The sequence below is a fragment of the Amia ocellicauda genome, chromosome 17 (assembly GCF_036373705.1).
Source record: "Amia ocellicauda isolate fAmiCal2 chromosome 17, fAmiCal2.hap1, whole genome shotgun sequence".
Lineage (NCBI taxonomy): Eukaryota > Metazoa > Chordata > Actinopteri > Amiiformes > Amiidae > Amia > Amia ocellicauda.
In genome coordinates this window covers 28,907,326-28,931,573 of record NC_089866.1, presented here as the reverse complement: position 1 = coordinate 28,931,573, position 24,248 = coordinate 28,907,326, and the positions used below count along the sequence as shown (strand labels likewise).

The 24,248-nt window shown below is 42.2% G+C and overlaps 6 non-coding genes across 6 annotated transcripts; all 6 read left to right on the top strand.

Annotated features, from left to right (window-relative positions):
* The first annotated feature begins 2,177 nt into the window (after positions 1–2,177).
* trnaq-uug (transfer RNA glutamine (anticodon UUG)) lies at positions 2,178–2,249 on the top strand. Its single transcript has one exon. It is a non-coding gene; the product is annotated as a tRNA-Gln (tRNA).
* A 3,645-nt stretch (positions 2,250–5,894) lies between these two features.
* On the top strand, positions 5,895–5,966 carry trnaq-uug (transfer RNA glutamine (anticodon UUG)). The gene has a single exon. It is a non-coding gene; the product is annotated as a tRNA-Gln (tRNA).
* Positions 5,967–12,744: 6,778 nt separating this feature from the next.
* On the top strand, positions 12,745–12,816 carry trnaq-cug (transfer RNA glutamine (anticodon CUG)). Its single transcript has one exon. It is a non-coding gene; the product is annotated as a tRNA-Gln (tRNA).
* A 3,104-nt stretch (positions 12,817–15,920) lies between these two features.
* trnaq-uug (transfer RNA glutamine (anticodon UUG)) lies at positions 15,921–15,992 on the top strand. The gene has a single exon. It is a non-coding gene; the product is annotated as a tRNA-Gln (tRNA).
* A 3,645-nt stretch (positions 15,993–19,637) lies between these two features.
* Positions 19,638–19,709, top strand: trnaq-uug (transfer RNA glutamine (anticodon UUG)). Its single transcript has one exon. It is a non-coding gene; the product is annotated as a tRNA-Gln (tRNA).
* Positions 19,710–22,137: 2,428 nt separating this feature from the next.
* Positions 22,138–22,209, top strand: trnaq-uug (transfer RNA glutamine (anticodon UUG)). Its single transcript has one exon. It is a non-coding gene; the product is annotated as a tRNA-Gln (tRNA).
* The last annotated feature ends 2,039 nt before the right edge of the window (positions 22,210–24,248 follow it).

Genomic DNA, 24,248 nt, shown 5'->3' with positions numbered 1-24,248 from the left:
GAACAATAAGGTCACTGACAAAAGATTGTCATCAACAAGTTTTCTGTTGGAAATCACTACTTAAGCTGCGGTAAAAATCAATAGAGCTCCAATAAATAGCACACAACAGATACAGTGCGTACTGAATTCAGTAGCTACATCAACTAAACCTGGTCACTTAATGTCTCGTTTTATTTCGATTGAAGACTTCTCAATGTCCTACACCGATTCCAAAATCCTACAGTTACCCACTACACTTGTAGCCTTTTCAACGCTTTAACGTCAGCCCGTTGTATCGATAACACCTGCTACATGGTTGTACCTAATCAGGCTTCCAGTAGAAACTGTACAACTGGCAGGCATCACTCTGTCGGCTTGTTTCCATGGGCTGCGGTTCACGTCGTGCAGACTTTTGTCGTTCTGCAAGGAATCTGACCATTGAGTCAATGCTCAGACTTTCGTCGTATTCGTGTGACTTCAGAGCTTTGAATACAAACACACGTCTTAGCATAACAATACTAAATACTGCAACACAAATAGCACACACTGGTGTGAAAAAATGCCCTAATGTATTTTCGGGTTTATTAGGCTATGAGGATTCAGCCGTAAAATACTCTTATTTTTCTCACCACACGATTCATTGTATTGCCACAGCAGGATTCTATAACCAGGTCTCCCGCATCGCAGTGTAGAGACTTTACCCTATCACTAAACAGAGAGCTGTCACAAGCACTACATTACAAATAAAAGGTGGTACTAACAAAACATGAGTTTTGAACTGAGAAAAGAAGGAAATTGTTGCAAGTTACAATTCAGCTTGTAATCTAACACTGCTACTAGGCATCAGGGGCCCCTTAGCCCCTCGGGGCCCCAAGCCATTGCGTGGGTATTGTCGTGTATTTGGGAGTTATGCAATAATATCAGTTCTCACACCAGCTATTAGTACATCAGACATTGACACCAAAGTTTCCAAGGAGACTAAACAAGACACTGAAGCTTCAAAAGCAGATCTCGTCTGATTGAGATGTGTCCTTTCATCTATGCAAATATATTGCAAGGCAACACAAGTTAAAATAAAAGCAATAATGTTATATACAATGACCCCATCCTGGTTTGGCCGGAACTAGCCAGGAGCTGGAGCTGAACCTGTGGGGGCCACTCCAGAGCCGGAGCCAGCAAACCCCGAGTATTGCCAACCCTAGTCCAGACCGCTCTGGCTCCCTCTAGAGCCCGCTCTCGCTCACCCCTCACCCTAACATGGTGAAAGAAACTGGACTCTGATGCCAGCGATCCGAGTTCAAATCTCGGTGGAACCTAATCTTATGCAATTTTCCCCTGGTCAGTGTTATTTCAGCACCAGAAGCACTGTGCCCACAGCAAATGAACACCCTGAGAAATTCAAGGATTGTATTGTGGTCTCCAGGACAGGGTATAGGCACGTTCTAGTGGTCTAGTGGTTAGGATTCGGCACTCGCATTGCCACGACATGGGTCCGAATTCCCGGTTAGGGAATGCAACAAAAACAACAGCACTGCCATCCTTGAGCACACAAACATGCAATTCATTCGTCCCATACCAACAAATGGGATATTTTTCAGCCATGTGATTCAACTCCAAATACTACACCTGTTTTGTTTTCCTCTTGGTATTGACAAAGTCCATTCTAATGATCTCATTTATGACACAACACCGAGTCTATATACAGCGAACCCGTCCAACACTCGTAGCATTTTACAACATGCATTTCACAGCTCCCATTGGGTAACGGCGCACTCTCGACTCTGACTTTCAGGCCCAAGGAAAAAGGAAACGTGTTAATATATTAATTCATTAATCAATAATCGAATATGGTTTGGTGTAAATACGTGTCTTTATTGATTAAATCATGAACAGCTTCATCATTTCAATGCTTTATGGATTAGAGGAGCTGCTGAAATTGAGATTTTGAACAAATTCACTTCAATCTTTGTTCACGACTGTATCAATTTTGTCGAATAGAATTAAGAATCACTATGTTTGACACAAATCCATTCACGTGTAGAACACTCATTTGCACTCATAATTGAGCCCTTTTCTGTTTCTTTCCCAACATTCATAAATATTTCAAACGCTATTATAAGGGAATTCCGTTTAAATTTTACAGACATGGTTTAAAAACGAATTGTTGAGAGATCTCATCGTGAACTGTGAAACAGAATGGTTCCGTGGTGTAATGGTTAGCACTTTGGACTTTGAATCCAGTGATCCGAGTTCAAATCTCGGTGGAACCTTCTTTTCACCCGTTGCCTCTTCATATGGGCTTCCCGCTGTCAGTAAGGTTTACCCCAAATTCCCTAAAACAGAAACATTCACAACTTGCTTCCTTGTTTGAGTTTCATGATAATATGCGTACCAGAGCTGCTTTCTAAGCGCAATCTAACTTGCCTTACATGTACCAAGATCAAGTACCATATGAAGTGCATTTACGGAGGTGACAGCGAAAGCAACCATTAAAGTGCATTGACATGCTTATTTCTGTAGCCTACACTCACTACGATTTGTGACATTAAGAGTACGTTCAATGCCTACTCTCCCACACAAAGGGCTACATGCCCAACATATCTTTAATTAGGCTTTATTGGATGCTGGCCAATGCACCGGCTCCTGGGTCCTGAGCTCGTTCCAGTCTTATTCGTTGAGGAGCTGGAGCTGGTAGTGCTCGGCTTCATGGGAGTTCTGGAGCCGGAGCTGGGGTTTTGGAGCTGCTCCACTCTCTCCCCTGCCCCTTCCATGAAACTCCCCCACATGTTCGGTCCAGTTTCCTTGAATGAAGAAAGTGTGAAACTTCATAGGTATTGTTTGGGGTCGGGCTTGTCAATTTTGGAGCCCCAATCAAAGCTCAGTACAGGGGCCCCTCCACCTCTACCTGTCATGACCATTTTAGCGTCAGCACACTCACCAGTGTCTGCCACAGTCCTCTGACATTACAAGTCTGGGCTAGAGTATCGTCAGTGAACTCGAACTAAAGTGAAAATGGGAGAGCGAAATACATGTTCTTACCTTGTAGTACTTTTTCATGTTGCTGGCTTTCATTGACTGAAGCTGGCGGAGTTAGGTGGCTCAAATGTGTCATGGGGCTGAATTGAATTACCGTTTGTAAGTAGATAGCCGTGCAGATGGGGTGTGTAGGGCACTATGAAAACGGCGTTGCGGAGAACAGTGACAGAATCGCAGACTTCTGGGGGCTTTGTTCCGCTATTCTGAAAAACTAGGAGTCTTCTGATTATGATTGTTCAACCAAACACTACACCTAGCTGCAACGCAAATAGAAAATAAAGATGTTATTAAATCATATTAATCAATACACATCACAAACTGAATGAAATAAGGATGTAAAAGACGGATGTGAAAAATACATTGCAAAATTGTTTCATTGTTGTAAAGTTTCCGACTTAAAATCCCGACTTAAAAAGCAGCATTTGAAATACACTTTTTAGGTTCAAATACATATATTAAAGAACTATATTTAACTGAATCCGTTTCAGTGTTGTTATTGTTGTTTTCAAGTTTTACAGACGTGTCACTGCAGTGATGATGTGTGTGTAGGTTCTGTGCCAGAAATAGCAAAACATGACTGCCATGGCTTTAACCATGATCGGAGTCGCATAGTACATTATTCCTTATAAAACAATCCTCAAATGCAGCATAAAGTATCCCGTCAATTTGCTACGCACTTTTCATCAGGAGCTGTTGATCACGAACAATAAGGTCACTGACAAAAGATTGTCATCAACAAGTTTTCTGTTGAAAATCACTACTTAAGCTGCGGTAAAAATCAATAGAGCTCCAATAAATAGCACACAACAGATACAGTGCGTACTGAATTCAGTAGCTACATCAACTAAACCTGGTCACTTAATGTCTCGTTTGCTTTCGATTGAAGACTTCTCAATGTCCTAGACCGATTCCAAAATCCTACAGTTACCCACTACACTTGTAGCCTTTTCAACTCTTTAACATCAGCCCGTTGTATCGATAACACCTGCTACATGGTTGTACCTAATCAGGCTTCCTGTAGAAACTGTACAACTGGCAGGCATCACTCTGTCGGCTTGTTTCCATGGGCTGCGGTTCACGTCGTGCAGACTTTTGTCGTTCTGCAAGGAATCTGACCATTGAGTCAATGCTCAGACTTTCGTCGTATTCGTGTGACTTCAGAGCTTTGAATACAAACACACTTCTTAGCATAACAATACTAAATACTGCAACACAAATAGCACACACTGGTGTGAAAAAATGGCCTAATGTATTTTCGGGTTTATTAGGCTATGAGGATTCAGCCGTAAAATACTCTTATTTTTCTCACCACACGATTCATTGTATTGCCACAGCAGGATTCTATAACCAGGTCTCCCGCATCGCAGTGTAGAGACTTTACCCTATCACTAAACAGAGAGCTGTCACAAGCACTACATTACAAATAAAAGGTGGTACTAACAAAACATGAGTTTTGAACTGAGAAAAGAAGGAAATTGTTGCAAGTTACAATTCAGCTTGTAATCTAACACTGCTACTAGGCACCAGGGGCCCCCTTAGCCCCTCGGGGCCCCAAGCCATTGCGTGGGTATTGTCGTGTATTTGGGAGTTCTACAATAATATCAGTTCTCACACCAGCTATTAGTACATCAGACATTGACACCAAAGTTTCCAAGGAGACTAAACAAGACACTGAAGCTTCAAAAGCAGATCTCGTCTGATTGAGATGTGTCCTTTCATCTATGCAAATATATTGCAAGGCAACACAAGTTAAAATAAAAGCAATAATGTTATATACAATGACCCCATCCTGGTTTGGCCGGAACTAGCCAGGAGCTGGAGCTGAACCTGTGGGGGCCACTCCAGAGCCGGAGCCAGCAAACCCCGAGTATTGCCAAACCTAGTCCCGACCGCTCTGGCTTCCTCTAGAGCCCGCTCTCGCTCACCCCTCACCCTAACATGGTGAAAGAAACTGGACTCTGATGCCAGCGATCCGAGTTCAAATCTCGGTGGAACCTAATCTTATGCAATTTTCCCCTGGTCAATGTTATTTCAGCACCAGAAGCACTGTGCCCACAGCAAATGAACACCCTGAGAAATTCAAGGATTGTATTGTGGTCTCCAGGACAGGGTCTAGGCACCTTCTAGTGGTCTAGTGGTTAGGATTCGGCACTCGCATTGCCACGACATGGGTCCGAATTCCTGGTTAGGGAATGCAACAAAAACAACAGCACTGGCATGCTTGAGCACACAAACATGCAATTCATTCGTCCCATACCAACAAATGGGATATTTTTCAGCCATGTGATTCAACTCCAAATACTACACCTGTTTTGTTTTCCTCTTGGTTTTGACAAAGTCCATTCTAATGATCTCATTTATGACACAACACCGAGTCTATATACAGTGAACCCGTCCAACACTCGTAGCATTTTACAACATGCATTTCACAGCTCCCATTGGGTAACGGCGCACTCTCGACTCTGACTTTCAGGCCCAAGGAAAAAGGAAACGTGTTAATATATTAATTCATTAATCAATAATCGAATATGGTTTGGTGTAAATACGTGTCTTTATTGATTAAATCATGAACAGCTTCATCATTTCAATGCTTTATGGATTAGAGGAGCTGCTGAAATTGAGATTTTGAACAAATTCACTTCAATCTTTGTTCACGACTGTATCAATTTTGTCGAATAGAATTAAGAATCACTATGTTTGACACAAATCCATTCACGTGTAGAACACTCATTTGCACTCATAATTGAGCCCTTTTCTGTTTCTTTCCCAACATTCATAAATATTTCAAACGCTATTATAAGGGAATTCCGTTTAAATTTTACAGACATGGTTTAAAAACGAATTGTTGAGAGATCTCATCGTGAACTGTGAAACAGAATGGTTCCGTGGTGTAATGGTTAGCACTTTGGACTTTGAATCCAGTGATCCGAGTTCAAATCTCGGTGGAACCTTCTTTTCACCCGTTGCCTCTTCATATGGGCTTCCCGCTGTCAGTAAGGTTTACCCCAAATTCCCTAAAACAGAAACATTCACAACTTGCTTCCTTGTTTGAGTTTCATGATAATATGCGTACCAGAGCTGCTTTCTAAGCGCAATCTAACTTGCCTTACATGTACCAAGATCAAGTACCATATGAAGTGCATTTACGGAGGTGACAGCGAAAGCAACCATTAAAGTGCATTGACATGCTTATTTCTGTAGCCTACACTCACTACGATTTGTGACATTAAGAGTACGTTCAATGCCTACTCTCCCACACAAAGGGCTACATGCCCAACATATCTTTAATTAGGCTTTATTGGATGCTGGCCAATGCACCGGCTCCTGGGTCCTGAGCTCGTTCCAGTCTTATTCGTTGAGGAGCTGGAGCTGGTAGTGCTCGGCTTCATGGGAGTTCTGGAGCCGGAGCTGGGGTTTTGGAGCTGCTCCACTCTCTCCCCTGCCCCTTCCATGAAACTCCCCCACATGTTCGGTCCAGTTTCCTTGAATGAAGAAAGTGTGAAACTTCATAGGTATTGTTTGGGGTCGGGCTTGTCAATTTTGGAGCCCCAATCAAAGCTCAGTACAGGGGCCCCTCCACCTCTACCTGTCATGACCATTTTAGCGTCAGCACACTCACCAGTGTCTGCCACAGTCCTCTGACATTACAAGTCTGGGCTAGAGTATCGTCAGTGAACTCGAACTAAAGTGAAAATGGGAGAGCGAAATACATGTTCTTACCTTGTAGTACTTTTTCATGTTGCTGGCTTTCATTGACTGAAGCTGGCGGAGTTAGGTGGCTCAAATGTGTCATGGGGCTGAATTGAATTACCGTTTGTAAGTAGATAGCCGTGCAGATGGGGTGTGTAGGGCACTATGAAAACGGCGTTGCGGAGAACAGTGACAGAATCGCAGACTTCTGGGGGCTTTGTTCCGCTATTCTGAAAAACTAGGAGTCTTCTGATTATGATTGTTCAACCAAACACTACACCTAGCTGCAACGCAAATAGAAAATAAAGATGTTATTAAATCATATTAATCAATACACATCACAAACTGAATGAAATAAGGATGTAAAAGACGGATGTGAAAAATACATTGCAAAATTGTTTCATTGTTGTAAAGTTTCCGACTTAAAATCCCGACTTAAAAAGCAGCATTTGAAATACACTTTTTAGGTTCAAATACATATATTAAAGAACTATATTTAACTGAATCCGTTTCAGTGTTGTTATTGTTGTTTTCAAGTTTTACAGACGTGTCACTGCAGTGATGATGTGTGTGTAGGTTCTGTGCCAGAAATAGCAAAACATGACTGCCATGGCTTTAACCATGATCGGAGTCGCATAGTACATTATTCCTTATAAAACAATCCTCAAATGCAGCATAAAGTATCCCGTCAATTTGCTACGCACTTTTCATCAGGAGCTGTTGATCACGAACAATAAGGTCACTGACAAAAGATTGTCATCAACAAGTTTTCTGTTGAAAATCACTACTTAAGCTGCGGTAAAAATCAATAGAGCTCCAATAAATAGCACACAACAGATACAGTGCGTACTGAATTCAGTAGCTACATCAACTAAACCTGGTCACTTAATGTCTCGTTTGCTTTCGATTGAAGACTTCTCAATGTCCTAGACCGATTCCAAAATCCTACAGTTACCCACTACACTTGTAGCCTTTTCAACTCTTTAACATCAGCCCGTTGTATCGATAACACCTGCTACATGGTTGTACCTAATCAGGCTTCCTGTAGAAACTGTACAACTGGCAGGCATCACTCTGTCGGCTTGTTTCCATGGGCTGCGGTTCACGTCGTGCAGACTTTTGTCGTTCTGCAAGGAATCTGACCATTGAGTCAATGCTCAGACTTTCGTCGTATTCGTGTGACTTCAGAGCTTTGAATACAAACACACTTCTTAGCATAACAATACTAAATACTGCAACACAAATAGCACACACTGGTGTGAAAAAATGGCCTAATGTATTTTCGGGTTTATTAGGCTATGAGGATTCAGCCGTAAAATACTCTTATTTTTCTCACCACACGATTCATTGTATTGCCACAGCAGGATTCTATAACCAGGTCTCCCGCATCGCAGTGTAGAGACTTTACCCTATCACTAAACAGAGAGCTGTCACAAGCACTACATTACAAATAAAAGGTGGTACTAACAAAACATGAGTTTTGAACTGAGAAAAGAAGGAAATTGTTGCAAGTTACAATTCAGCTTGTAATCTAACACTGCTACTAGGCACCAGGGGCCCCCTTAGCCCCTCGGGGCCCCAAGCCATTGCGTGGGTATTGTCGTGTATTTGGGAGTTCTACAATAATATCAGTTCTCACACCAGCTATTAGTACATCAGACATTGACACCAAAGTTTCCAAGGAGACTAAACAAGACACTGAAGCTTCAAAAGCAGATCTCGTCTGATTGAGATGTGTCCTTTCATCTATGCAAATATATTGCAAGGCAACACAAGTTAAAATAAAAGCAATAATGTTATATACAATGACCCCATCCTGGTTTGGCCGGAACTAGCCAGGAGCTGGAGCTGAACCTGTGGGGGCCACTCCAGAGCCGGAGCCAGCAAACCCCGAGTATTGCCAACCCTAGTCCCGACCGCTCTGGCTTCCTCTAGAGCCCGCTCTCGCTCACCCCTCACCCTAACATGGTGAAAGAAACTGGACTCTGATGCCAGCGATCCGAGTTCAAATCTCGGTGGAACCTAATCTTATGCAATTTTCCCCTGGTCAATGTTATTTCAGCACCAGAAGCACTGTGCCCACAGCAAATGAACACCCTGAGAAATTCAAGGATTGTATTGTGGTCTCCAGGACAGGGTCTAGGCACCTTCTAGTGGTCTAGTGGTTAGGATTCGGCACTCGCATTGCCACGACATGGGTCCGAATTCCTGGTTAGGGAATGCAACAAAAACAACAGCACTGGCATGCTTGAGCACACAAACATGCAATTCATTCGTCCCATACCAACAAATGGGATATTTTTCAGCCATGTGATTCAACTCCAAATACTACACCTGTTTTGTTTTCCTCTTGGTTTTGACAAAGTCCATTCTAATGATCTCATTTATGACACAACACCGAGTCTATATACAGTGAACCCGTCCAACACTCGTAGCATTTTACAACATGCATTTCACAGCTCCCATTGGGTAACGGCGCACTCTCGACTCTGACTTTCAGGCCCAAGGAAAAAGGAAACGTGTTAATATATTAATTCATTAATCAATAATCGAATATGGGTAGGTGTATATACGTGTCTTTATTGATTAAATCATGAACAGCTTCATCATTTCAATGCTTTATGGATTAGAGGAGCTGCTGAAATGGAGATTTAGAACAAATTCACTTCAATCTTTGTTCACGACTGTATCAATTTTGTCGAATACAATTAAGAATCACTATGTTTGACACAAATCCATTCACGTGTAGAACACTCATTTGCACTCATAATTGAGCCCTTTTCTGTTTCTTTCCCAACATTCATAAATATTTCAAACGCTATTATAAAGGAATACTGTTAAAGATTTACAGACATGGTTTAAAAACGAATTGTTTAGAGATGTCATCGTGAAATGCAAATCTGACCATTGAGTCAATGCTCAGACTTTCGTCGTATTCGTGTGACTTCAGAGCTTTGAATACAAACACACTTCTTAGCATAACAATACTAAATACTGCAACACAAATAGCACACACTGGTGTGAAAAAATGCCCTAATGTATTTTCGGGTTTATTAGGCTATGAGGATTCAGCCGTAAAATACTCTTATTTTTCTCACCACACGATTCATTGTATTGCCACAGCAGGATTCTATAACCAGGTCTCCCGCATCGCAGTGTAGAGACTTTACCCTATCACTAAACAGAGAGCTGTCACAAGCACTACATTACAAATAAAAGGTGGTACTAACAAAACATGAGTTTTGAACTGAGAAAAGAAGGAAATTGTTGCAAGTTACAATTCAGCTTGTAATTTAAAACTGCTACTAGGCATCAGTGGCCCCCTTAGCCCCTCGGGGCCCCAAGCCATTGCGTGGGTATTGTCGTGTATTTGGGAGTTATACAATAATATCAGTTCTCACACCAGCTATTAGTACATCAGACATTGACACCAAAGTTTCCAAGGAGACTAAACAAGACACTGAAGCTTCAAAAGCAGATCTCGTCTGATTGAGATGTGTCCTTTCATCTATGCAAATATATTGCAAGGCAACACAAGTTAAAATAAAAGCAATAATGTTATATACAATGACCCCATCCTGGTTTGGCTGGAACTAGCCAGGAGCTGGAGCTGAACCTGTGGGGGCCACTCCAGAGCCGGAGCCAGCAAACCCCGAGTATTGCCAACCCTAGTCCGGACCGCTCTGGCTTCCTCTAGAGCCCGCTCTCGCTCTCCCCTCACCCTAACATGGTGAAACAAACTGGACTCTGATGCCAGCGATCCGAGTTCAAATCTCGGTGGAACCTAATCTTATGCAATTTTCCCCTGGTCAATGTTATTTCAGCACCAGAAGCACTGTGCCCACAGCAAATGAACACCCTGAGAAATTCAAGGATTGTATTGTGGTCTCCAGGACAGGGTCTAGGCACCTTCTAGTGGTCTAGTGGTTAGGATTCGGCACTCGCATTGCCACGACATGGGTCCGAATTCCCGGTTAGGGAATGCAACAAAAACAACAGCACTGCCATCCTTGAGCACACAAACATGCAATTCATTCGTCCCATACCAACAAATGGGATATTTTTCAGCCATGTGATTCAACTCCAAATACTACACCTGTTTTGTTTTCCTCTTGGTTTTGACAAAGTCCATTCTAATGATCTCATTTATGACACAACACCGAGTCTATATACAGCGAACCCGTCCAACACTCGTAGCATTTTACAACATGCATTCTGAAAAACTAGGAGTCTTCTGATTATGATTGTTCAACCAAACACTACACCTAGCTACAACGCAAATAGAAAATAAAGATGTTATTAAATCATATTAATCAATACACATCACAAACTGAATGAAATAAGGATGTAAAAGACGGATGTGAAAAATACATTGCAAAATTGTTTCATTGTTGTAAAGTTTCCGACTTAAAATCCCGACTTAAAAAGCAGCATTTGAAATACACTTTTTAGTTTCAAATACATATTTTAAAGCACTATATTTAACTGAATCCGTTTCAGTGTTGTTATTGTTGTTTTCAAGTTTTACAGACGTGTCACTGCAGTGATGATGTGTGTGTAGGTTTTGTGCCAGAAATAGCAAAACATGACTGCCATGGCTTTAACCATGATCGGAGCCGCAATGTACATTATTCCTTATAAAACAATCCTCAAATGCAGCATAAAGTATCCCGTCAATTTGCTACACACTTTTCATCAGGAGCTGTTGATCACGAACAATAAGGTCACTGACAAAAGATTGTCATCAACAAGTTTTCTGTTGGAAATCACTACTTAAGCTGCGGTAAAAATCAATAGAGCTCCAATAAATAGCACACAACAGATACAGTGCGTACTGAATTCAGTAGCTACATCAACTAAACCTGGTCACTTAATGTCTCGTTTTATTTCGATTGAAGACTTCTCAATGTCCTACACCGATTCCAAAATCCTACAGTTACCCACTACACTTGTAGCCTTTTCAACTCTTTAACGTCAGCCCGTTGTATCGATAACACCTGCTACATGGTTGTACCTAATCAGGCTTCCTGTAGAAACTGTACAACTGGCAGGCATCACTCTGTCGGCTTGTTTCCATGGGCTGCGGTTCACGTCGTGCAGACTTTTGTCGTTCTGCAAGGAATCTGACCATTGAGTCAATGCTCAGACTTTCGTCGTATTCGTGTGACTTCAGAGCTTTGAATACAAACACACGTCTTAGCATAACAATACTAAATACTGCAACACAAATAGCACACACTGGTGTGAAAAAATGCCCTAATGTATTTTCGGGTTTATTAGGCTATGAGGATTCAGCCGTAAAATACTCTTATTTTACTCACCACACGATTCATTGTATTGCCACAGCAGGATTCTATAACCAGGTCTCCCGCATCGCAGTGTAGAGACTTTACCCTATCACTAAACAGAGAGCTGTCACAAGCACTACATTACAAATAAAAGGTGGTACTAACAAAACATGAGTTTTGAACTGAGAAAAGAAGGAAATTGTTGCAAGTTACAATTCAGCTTGTAATCTAACACTGCTACTAGGCATCAGGGGCCCCTTAGCCCCTCGGGGCCCCAAGCCATTGCGTGGGTATTGTCGTGTATTTGGGAGTTATGCAATAATATCAGTTCTCACACCAGCTATTAGTACATCAGACATTGACACCAAAGTTTCCAAGGAGACTAAACAAGACACTGAAGCTTCAAAAGCAGATCTCGTCTGATTGAGATGTGTCCTTTCATCTATGCAAATATATTGCAAGGCAACACAAGTTAAAATAAAAGCAATAATGTTATATACAATGACCCCATCCTGGTTTGGCCGGAACTAGCCAGGAGCTGGAGCTGAACCTGTGGGGGCCACTCCAGAGCCGGAGCCAGCAAACCCCGAGTATTGCCAACCCTAGTCCTGACCGCTCTGGCTTCCTCTAGAGCCCGCTCTCGCTCACCCCTCACCCTAACATGGTGAAACAAACTGCCCAGTGAGATCAGGACACCCAGACCTTGTCCACCTCCCCTTGACTAATCAGTTGCTCTGGATTTTTCTGTGCAGGTTCCATGGTGTAATGGTTAGCACTCTGGACTCTGAATCCAGCGATCCGAGTTCAAATCTCGGTGGAACCTAATCTTATGCAATTTTCCCCTGGTCAATGTTATTTCAGCACCAGAAGCACTGTGCCCACAGCAAATGAACACCCTGAGAAATTCAAGGATTGTATTGTGGTCTCCAGGACAGGGTCTAGGCACCTTCTAGTGGTCTAGTGGTTAGGATTCGGCACTCGCATTGCCACGACATGGGTCCGAATTCCCGGTTAGGGAATGCAACAAAAACAACAGCACTGCCATCCTTGAGCACACAAACATGCAATTCATTCGTCCCATACCAACAAATGGGATATTTTTCAGCCATGTGATTCAACTCCAAATACTACACCTGTTTTGTTTTCCTCTTGGTTTTGACAAAGTCCATTCTAATGATCTCATTTATGACACAACACCGAGTCTATATACAGCGAACCCGTCCAACACTCGTAGCATTTTACAACATGCATTCTGAAAAACTAGGAGTCTTCTGATTATGATTGTTCAACCAAACACTACACCTAGCTACAACGCAAATAGAAAATAAAGATGTTATTAAATCATATTAATCAATACACATCACAAACTGAATGAAATAAGGATGTAAAAGACGGATGTGAAAAATACATTGCAAAATTGTTTCATTGTTGTAAAGTTTCCGACTTAAAATCCCGACTTAAAAAGCAGCATTTGAAATACACTTTTTAGTTTCAAATACATATTTTAAAGCACTATATTTAACTGAATCCGTTTCAGTGTTGTTATTGTTGTTTTCAAGTTTTACAGACGTGTCACTGCAGTGATGATGTGTGTGTAGGTTTTGTGCCAGAAATAGCAAAACATGACTGCCATGGCTTTAACCATGATCGGAGCCGCAATGTACATTATTCCTTATAAAACAATCCTCAAATGCAGCATAAAGTATCCCGTCAATTTGCTACGCACTTTTCATCAGGAGCTGTTGATCACGAACAATAAGGTCACTGACAAAAGATTGTCATCAACAAGTTTTCTGTTGGAAATCACTACTTAAGCTGCGGTAAAAATCAATAGAGCTCCAATAAATAGCACACAACAGATACAGTGCGTACTGAATTCAGTAGCTACATCAACTAAACCTGGTCACTTAATGTCTCGTTTTATTTCGATTGAAGACTTCTCAATGTCCTACACCGATTCCAAAATCCTACAGTTACCCACTACACTTGTAGCCTTTTCAACTCTTTAACGTCAGCCCGTTGTATCGATAACACCTGCTACATGGTTGTACCTAATCAGGCTTCCAGTAGAAACTGTACAACTGGCAGGCATCACTCTGTCGGCTTGTTTCCATGGGCTGCGGTTCACGTCGTGCAGACTTTTGTCGTTCTGCAAGGAATCTGACCATTGAGTCAATGCTCAGACTTTCGTCGTATTCGTGTGACTTCAGAGCTTTGAATACAAACACACGTCTTAGCATAACAATACTAAATACTGCAACACAAATAGCACACACTGGTGTGAAAAAATGCCCTAATGTATTTTCGGGTTTATTAGGCTATGAGGATTCAGCCGTAAAATACTCTTATTTTTCTCACCACACGATTCATTGTATTGCCACAGCAGGATTCTATAACCAGGTCTCCCGCATCGCAGTGTAGAGACTTTACCCTATCACTAAACAGAGAGCTGTCACAAGCACTACATTACAAATAAAAGGTGGTACTAACAAAACATGAGTTTTGAACTGAGAAAAGAAGGAAATTGTTGCAAGTTACAATTCAGCTTGTAATCTAACACTGCTACTAGGCATCAGGGGCCCCTTAGCCCCTCGGGGCCCCAAGCCATTGCGTGGGTATTGTCGTGTATTTGGGAGTTATGCAATAATATCAGTTCTCACACCAGCTATTAGTACATCAGACATTGACACCAAAGTTTCCAAGGAGACTAAACAAGACACTGAAGCTTCAAAAGCAGATCTCGTCTGATTGAGATGTGTCCTTTCATCTATGCAAATATATTGCAAGGCAACACAAGTTAAAATAAAAGCAATAATGTTATATACAATGACCCCATCCTGGTTTGGCCGGAACTAGCCAGGAGCTGGAGCTGAACCTGTGGGGGCCACTCCAGAGCCGGAGCCAGCAAACCCCGAGTATTGCCAACCCTAGTCCAGACCGCTCTGGCTCCCTCTAGAGCCCGCTCTCGCTCACCCCTCACCCTAACATGGTGAAAGAAACTGGACTCTGATGCCAGCGATCCGAGTTCAAATCTCGGTGGAACCTAATCTTATGCAATTTTCCCCTGGTCAGTGTTATTTCAGCACCAGAAGCACTGTGCCCACAGCAAATGAACACCCTGAGAAATTCAAGGATTGTATTGTGGTCTCCAGGACAGGGTATAGGCACGTTCTAGTGGTCTAGTGGTTAGGATTCGGCACTCGCATTGCCACGACATGGGTCCGAATTCCCGGTTAGGGAATGCAACAAAAACAACAGCACTGCCATCCTTGAGCACACAAACATGCAATTCATTCGTCCCATACCAACAAATGGGATATTTTTCAGCCATGTGATTCAACTCCAAATACTACACCTGTTTTGTTTTCCTCTTGGTATTGACAAAGTCCATTCTAATGATCTCATTTATGACACAACACCGAGTCTATATACAGCGAACCCGTCCAACACTCGTAGCATTTTACAACATGCATTTCACAGCTCCCATTGGGTAACGGCGCACTCTCGACTCTGACTTTCAGGCCCAAGGAAAAAGGAAACGTGTTAATATATTAATTCATTAATCAATAATCGAATATGGTTTGGTGTAAATACGTGTCTTTATTGATTAAATCATGAACAGCTTCATCATTTCAATGCTTTATGGATTAGAGGAGCTGCTGAAATTGAGATTTTGAACAAATTCACTTCAATCTTTGTTCACGACTGTATCAATTTTGTCGAATAGAATTAAGAATCACTATGTTTGACACAAATCCATTCACGTGTAGAACACTCATTTGCACTCATAATTGAGCCCTTTTCTGTTTCTTTCCCAACATTCATAAATATTTCAAACGCTATTATAAGGGAATTCCGTTTAAATTTTACAGACATGGTTTAAAAACGAATTGTTGAGAGATCTCATCGTGAATTGTGAAACAGAATGGTTCCGTGGTGTAATGGTTAGCACTTTGGACTTTGAATCCAGTGATCCGAGTTCAAATCTCGGTGGAACCATCTTTTCACCCGTTGCCTCTTCATATGGGCTTCCCGCTGTCAGTAAGGTTTACCCCAAATTCCCTAAAACAGAAACATTCACAACTTGCTTCCTTGTTTGAGTTTCATGATAATATGCGTACCAGAGCTGCTTTCTAAGCGCAATCTAACTTGCCTTACATGTACCAAGATCAAGTACCATATGAAGTGCATTTACGGAGGTGACAGCGAAAGCAACCATTAAAGTGCATTGACATGCTTATTTCTGTAGCCTACACTCACTACGATTTGTGACATTAAGAGTACGTTCAATGCCTACTCTCCCACACAAAGGGCTACATGCCCAACATATCTTTAATTAGGCTTTATTGGATGCTGGCCAATGCACCGGCTCCTGGGTCCTGAGCTCGTTCCAGTCTTATTCGTTGAGGAGCTGGAGCTGGTAGTGCTCGGCTTCATGGGAGTTCTGGAGCCGGAGCTGGGGTTTTGGAGCTGCTCCACTCTCTCCCCTGCCCCTTCCATGAAACTCCCCCACATGTTCGGTCCAGTTTCCTTGAATGAAGAAAGTGTGAAACTTCATAGGTATTGTTTGGGGTCGGGCTTGTCAATTTTGGAGCCCCAATCAAAGCTCAGTACAGGGGCCCCTCCACCTCTACCTGTCATGACCATTTTAGCGTCAGCACACTCACCAGTGTCTGCCACAGTCCTCTGACATTACAAGTCTGGGCTAGAGTATCGTCAGTGAACTCGAACTAAAGTGAAAATGGGAGAGCGAAATACATGTTCTTACCTTGTAGTACTTTTTCATGTTGCTGGCTTTCAATGACTGAAGCTGGCGGAGTTAGGTGGCTCAAATGTGTCATGGGGCTGAATTGAATTACCGTTTGTAAGTAGATAGCCGTGCAGATGGGGTGTGTAGGGCACTATGAAAACGCCGTTGCGGAGAACAGTGACAGAATCGCAGACTTCTGGGGGCTTTGTTCCGCTATTCTGAAAAACTAGGAGTCTTCTGATTATGATTGTTCAACCAAACACTACACCTAGCTGCAACGCAAATAGAAAATAAAGATGTTATTAAATCATATTAATCAATACACATCACAAACTGAATGAAATAAGGATGTAAAAGACGGATGTGAAAAATACATTGCAAAATTGTTTCATTGTTGTAAAGTTTCCGACTTAAAATCCCGACTTAAAAAGCAGCATTTGAAATACACTTTTTAGGTTCAAATACATATATTAAAGAACTATATTTAACTGAATCCGTTTCAGTGTTGTTATTGTTGTTTTCAAGTTTTACAGACGTGTCACTGCAGTGATGATGTGTGTGTAGGTTCTGTGCCAGAAATAGCAAAACATGACTGCCATGGCTTTAACCATGATCGGAGTCGCATAGTACATTATTCCTTATAAAACAATCCTCAAATGCAGCATAAAGTATCCCGTCAATTTGCTACGCACTTTTCATCAGGAGCTGTTGATCACGAACAATAAGGTCACTGACAAAAGATTGTCATCAACAAGTTTTCTGTTGAAAATCACTACTTAAGCTGCGGTAAAAATCAATAGAGCTCCAATAAATAGCACACAACAGATACAGTGCGTACTGAATTCAGTAGCTACATCAACTAAACCTGGTCACTTAATGTCTCGTTTGCTTTCGATTGAAGACTTCTCAATGTCCTAGACCGATTCCAAAATCCTACAGTTACCCACTACACTTGTAGCCTTTTCAACTCTTTAACATCAGCCCGTTGTATCGATAACACCTGCTACATGGTTGTACCTAATCAGGCTTCCTGTAGAAACTGTACAACTGGCAGGCATCACTCTGTCGGCTTGTTTCCATGGGCTGCGGTTCACGTCGTGCAGACTTTTGTCGTTCTGCAAGGAATCTGACCATTGAGTCAATGCTCAGACTTTCGTCGTATTCGTGTGACTTCAGAGCTTTGAATACAAACACACTTCTTAGCATAACAATACTAAATACTGCAACACAAATAGCACACACTGGTGTGAAAAAATGCCCTAATGTATTTTCGGGTTTATTAGGCTATGAGGATTCAGCCGTAAAATACTCTTATTTTTCTCACCACACGATTCATTGTATTGCCACAGCAGGATTCTATAACCAGGTCTCCCGCATCGCAGTGTAGAGACTTTACCCTATCACTAAACAGAGAGCTGTCACAAGCACTACATTACAAATAAAAGGTGGTACTAACAAAACATGAGTTTTGAACTGAGAAAAGAAGGAAATTGTTGCAAGTTACAATTCAGCTTGTAATCTAACACTGCTACTAGGCACCAGGGGCCCCCTTAGCCCCTCGGGGCCCCAAGCCATTGCGTGGGTATTGTCGTGTATTTGGGAGTTATACAATAATATCAGTTCTCACACCAGCTATTAGTACATCAGACATTGACACCAAAGTTTCCAAGGAGACTAAACAAGACACTGAAGCTTCAAAAGCAGATCTCGTTTGATTGAGATGTGTCCTTTCATCTATGCAAATATATTGCAAGGCAACACAAGTTAAAATAAAAGCAATAATGTTATATACAATGACCCCATCCTGGTTTGGCCGGAACTAGCCAGGAGCTGGAGCTGAACCTGTGGGGGCCACTCAAGAGCCGAAGCCAGCAAACCCCGAGTATTGCCAACCCTAGTCCAGACCGCTCTGGCTCCCTCTAGAGCCCGCTCTCGCTCACCCCTCACCCTAACATGGTGAAAGAAACTGGACTCTGATGCCAGCGATCCGAGTTCAAATCTCGGTGGAACCTAATCTTATGCAATTTTCCCCTGGTCAGTGTTATTTCAGCACCAGAAGCACTGTGCCCACAGCAAATGAACACCCTGAGAAATTCAAGGATTGTATTGTGGTCTCCAGGACAGGGTATAGGCACGTTCTAGTGGTCTAGTGGTTAGGATTCGGCACTCGCATTGCCACGACATGGGTCCGAATTCCCGGTTAGGGAATGCAACAAAAACAACAGCACTGCCATCCTTGAGCACACAAACATGCAATTCATTCGTCCCATACCAACAAATGGGATATTTTTCAGCCATGTGATTCAACTCCAAATACTACACCTGTTTTGTTTTCCTCTTGGTTTTGACAAAGTCCATTCTAATGATCTCATTTATGACACAACACCGAGTCTATATACAGCGAACCCGTCCAACACTCGTAGCATTTTACAACATGCATTTCACAGCTCCCATTGGGTAACGGCGCACTCTCGACTCTGACTTTCAGGCCCAAGGAAAAAGGAAACGTGTTAATATATTAATTCATTAATCAATAATCGAATATGGATAGGTGTAAATACGTGTCTTTATTGATTAAATCATGAACAGCTTCATCATTTCAATGCTTTATGGATTAGAGGAGCTGCTGAAATGGAGATTTTGAACAAATTCACTTCAATCTTTGTTCACGACTGTATCAATTTTGTCGAATAGAATTAAGAATCACTATGTTTGACACAAATCCATTCACGTGTAGAACACTCATTTGCACTCATAATTGAGCCCTTTTCTGTTTCTTTCCCAACATTCATAAATATTTCAAACGCTATTATAAAGGAATACTGTTAAAGATTTACAGACATGGTTTAAAAACGAATAGTTTAGAGATCTCATCGTGAAATGTGAAACAGAGTGGTTCCGTGGTGTAATGGTTAGCACTTTGGACTTTGAATCCAGTGATCCGAGTTCAAATCTCGGTGGAACCTTCTTTTCACCCCTTGCCTCTTCATAGGGGCTTCCCTTTGTCAGTAAGGTTTACCCCAAATTCCCTAAAACAGAAACATTTACAACTTGCTTCCTTGTTTGAGTTTCATGATAATATGCGATGCCAGAGCTGCTTTATAAGCGCAATCTAACTTGCCTTACATGTACCAAGATCAAGTACCATATGAAGTGCATTAACGGAGGTGACAGCGAAAGCAACCATTAAAGTGCATTGACATGCTTATTTCTGTAGCCTACACTCACTACGATTTGTGACATTAAGAGTACGTTCAATGCCTACTCTCCCACACAAAGGGCTACATGCCCAACATATCTTTCATTAGGCTTTATTGGATGCTGGCCAATGCACCGGCTCCTGGGTCCTGAGCTCGTTCCAGTCTTATTCGTTGAGGAGCTGGAGCTGGCAGTGCTCGGCTTCATGGGAGTTCTGGAGCCGGAGCTGGGGTTTTGGAGCTGCTCCACTCTCTCCCCTGCCCCTTCCATGAAACTCCCCCACATGTTCGGTCCAGTTTCCTTGAATGAAGAAAGTGTGAAACTTCATAGGTATTGTTTGGGGTCGGGCTTGTCAATTTTGGAGCCCCAATCAAAGCTCTGCACAGGGGCCCCTCCACCTCTACCTGTCATGACCATTTTAGCGTCAGCACACTCACCAGTGTCTGCCACAGTCCTCTGACATTACAAGTCTGGGCTAGAGTATCGTCAGTGAACTCGAACTAAAGTGAAAATGGGAGAGCGAAATACATGTTCTTACCTTGTAGTACTTTTTCATGTTGCTGGCTTTCATTGACTGAAGCTGGCGGAGTTAGGTGGCTCAAATGTGTCATGGGGCTGAATTAAATTACCGTTTGTAAGTAGATAGCCGTGCAGATGGGGTGTGTAGGGCACTATGAAAACGGCGTTGCGGAGAACAGTGACAGAATCGTGGACTTCTGGGGGCTTTGTTCCGCTATTCTGAAAAAATAGGAGTCTTCTGATTATGATTGTTCAACCAAACACTACACCTAGCTACTACGCAAATAGAAAATAAAGATGTTATTAAATCATATTAATCAATACACATCACAAACTGAATGAAATAAGGATGTAAAAGACGGATGTGAAAAATACATTGCAAAATTGTTTCATTGTTGTAAAGTTTCCGACTTAAAATCCCGAATTAAAAAGCAGCATTTGAAATACACTTTTTAGGTTCAAATACATATTTTAAAGAACTATATTTAACTGAATCCGTTTCAGTGTTGTTATTGTTGTTTTCAAGTTTTACAGACGTGTCACTGCAGTGATGATGTGTGTGTAGGTTCTGTGCCAGAAATAGCAAAACATGACTGCCATGGCTTTAACCATGATCGGAGCCGCAATGTACATTATTCCTTATAAAACAATCCTCAAATGCAGCATAAAGTATCCCGTCAATTTGCTACGCACTGAGAAAAGAAGGAAATTGTTGCAAGTTACTATTCAGCTTGTAATCTAACACTGCTACTAGGCATCAGGGGCCCCCTTAGCCCCTCGGGGCCCCAAGCCATTGCGTGGGTATTGTCGTGTATTTGGGATTTATACAATAATATCAGTTCTCACACCAGCTATTAGTACATCAGACATTGACACCAAAGTTTCCAAGGAGACTAAACAAGACACTGAAGTTTCAAAAGCAGATCTCGTCTGATTGAGATTTGTCCTTTCATCTATGCAAATATATTGCACGGCAACACAAGTTAAAATAAAAGCAATAATGTTATATACAATGACCCCATCCTGGTTTGGCCGGAACTAGCCAGGAGCTGGAGCTGAACCTGTGGGGGCCACTCCAGAGCCGGAGCCAGCAAACCCCGAGTATTGCCAACCCTAGTCCAGACCGCTCTGGCTCCCTCTAGAGCCCGCTCTCGCTCACCCCTCACCCTAACATGGTGAAACAAACTGCCCGTCCAACACTCGTAGCATTTTACAACATGCATTTCACAGCTCCCATTGGGTAACGGCGCACTCTCGACTCTGACTTTCAGGCCCAAGGAATTAGGAAACATGTTAATATATTAATTCATTAATCAATAATCGAATATGGGTAGGTGTAAATACGTGTCTTTATTGATTAAATCATGTACAGGTTCATCATTTCAATGCTTTATGGATTAGAGGAGCTGCTGAAATGGAGATTTTGAACAAATTCACTTCAATCTTTGTTCACGACTGTATCAATTTTGTCGAATACAATTAAGAATCACTATGTTTGACACAAATCCATTCACGTGTAGAACACTCATTTGCACTCATAATTGAGCCCTTTTCTGTTTCTCTCCCAACATTCATAAATATTTCAAACGCTATTATAAAGGAATACTGTTAAAGATTTACAGACATGGTTTAAAAACGAATTGTTTAGAGATCACATCGTGAAATGTGAAAAAGAATGGTTCCGTGGTGTAATGGTTAGCACTTTGGACTTTGAATCCAGTGATTCGAGTTCAAATCTCGGTGGAACCTTCTTTTCACCCGTTGCCTCTTCATATGGGCTTCCCGTTGTCAGTAAGGTTTACCCCAAATTCCCTAAAACAGAAACATTCACAAATTGCTTCCTTGTTTGAGTTTCATGATAATATGCGATGCCAGAGCTGCTTTCTAAGCGCAATCTAACTTGCCTTACATGTACCAAGATCAAGTACCATATGAAGTGCATTTACGGAGGTGACAGCGAAAGCAACCATTAAAGTGCATTGACATGCTTATTTCTGTAGCCTACACTCACTACGATTTGTGACATTAAGAGTACGTTCAATGCCTACTCTCCCACACAAAGGGCTACATGCCCAACATATCTTTCATTAGGCTTTATTGGATGCTGGCCAATGCACCGGCTCCTGGGTCCTGAGCTCGTTCCAGTCTTATTCGTTGAGGAGCTGGAGCTGGCAGTGCTCGGCTTCATGGGAGTTCTGGAGCCGGAGCTGGGGTTTTGGAGCTGCTCCACTCTCTCCCCTGCCCCTTCCATGAAACTCCCCCACATGTTCGGTCCAGTTTCCTTGAATGAAGAAAGTGTGAAACTTCATAGGTATTGTTTGGGGTCGGGCTTGTCAATTTTGGAGCCCCAATCAAAGCTCAGTACAGGGGCCCCTCCACCTCTACCTGTCATGACCATTTTAGCGTCAGCACACTCACCAGTGTCTGCCACAGTCCTCTGACATTACAAGGCTGGGCTAGAGTATTGTCAGTGAACTCGAACTAAAGTGAAAATGGGAGAGCGAAATACATGTTCTTACCTTGTAGTACTTTTTCATGTTGCTGGCTTTCATTGACTGAAGCTGGCGGAGTTAGGTGGCTCAAATGTGTCATGGGGCTGAATTAAATTACCGTTTGTAAGTAGATAGCCGTGCAGATGGGGTGTGTAGGGCACTATGAAAACGGCGTTGCGGAGAACAGTGACAGAATCGTGGACTTCTGGGGGCTTTGTTCCGCTATTCTGAAAAAATAGGAGTCTTCTGATTATGATTGTTCAACCAAACACTACACCTAGCTACTACGCAAATAGAAAATAAAGATGTTATTAAATCATATTAATCAATACACATCACAAACTGAATGAAATAAGGATGTAAAAGACGGATGTGAAAAATACATTGCAAAATTGTTTCATTGTTGTAAAGTTTCCGACTTAAAATCCCGACTTAAAAAGCAGCATTTGAAATACACTTTTTAGGTTCAAATACATATTTTAAAGAACTATATTTAACTGAATCCGTTTCAGTGTTGTTATTGTTGTTTTCAAGTTTTACAGACGTGTCACTGCAGTGATGATGTGTGTGTAGGTTCTGTGCCAGAAATAGCAAAACATGACTGCCATGGCTTTAACCATGATCGGAGCCGCAATGTACATTATTCCTTATAAAACAATCCTCAAATGCAGCATAAAGTATCCCGTCAATTTGCTACGCACTGAGAAAAGAAGGAAATTGTTGCAAGTTACTATTCAGCTTGTAATCTAACACTGCTACTAGGCATCAGGGGCCCCCTTAGCCCCTCGGGGCCCCAAGCCATTGCGTGGGTATTGTCGTGTATTTGGGATTTATACAATAATATCAGTTCTCACACCAGCTATTAGTACATCAGACATTGACACCAAAGTTTCCAAGGAGACTAAACAAGACACTGAAGTTTCAAAAGCAGATCTCGTCTGATTGAGATTTGTCCTTTCATCTATGCAAATATATTGCACGGCAACACAAGTTAAAATAAAAGCAATAATGTTATATACAATGACCCCATCCTGGTTTGGCCGGAACTAGCCAGGAGCTGGAGCTGAACCTGTGGGGGCCACTCCAGAGCCGGAGCCAGCAAACCCCGAGTATTGCCAACCCTAGTCCAGACCGCTCTGGCTCCCTCTAGAGCCCGCTCTCGCTCACCCCTCACCCTAACATGGTGAAACAAACTGCCCGTCCAACACTCGTAGCATTTTACAACATGCATTTCACAGCTCCCATTGGGTAACGGCGCACTCTCGACTCTGACTTTCAGGCCCAAGGAATTAGGAA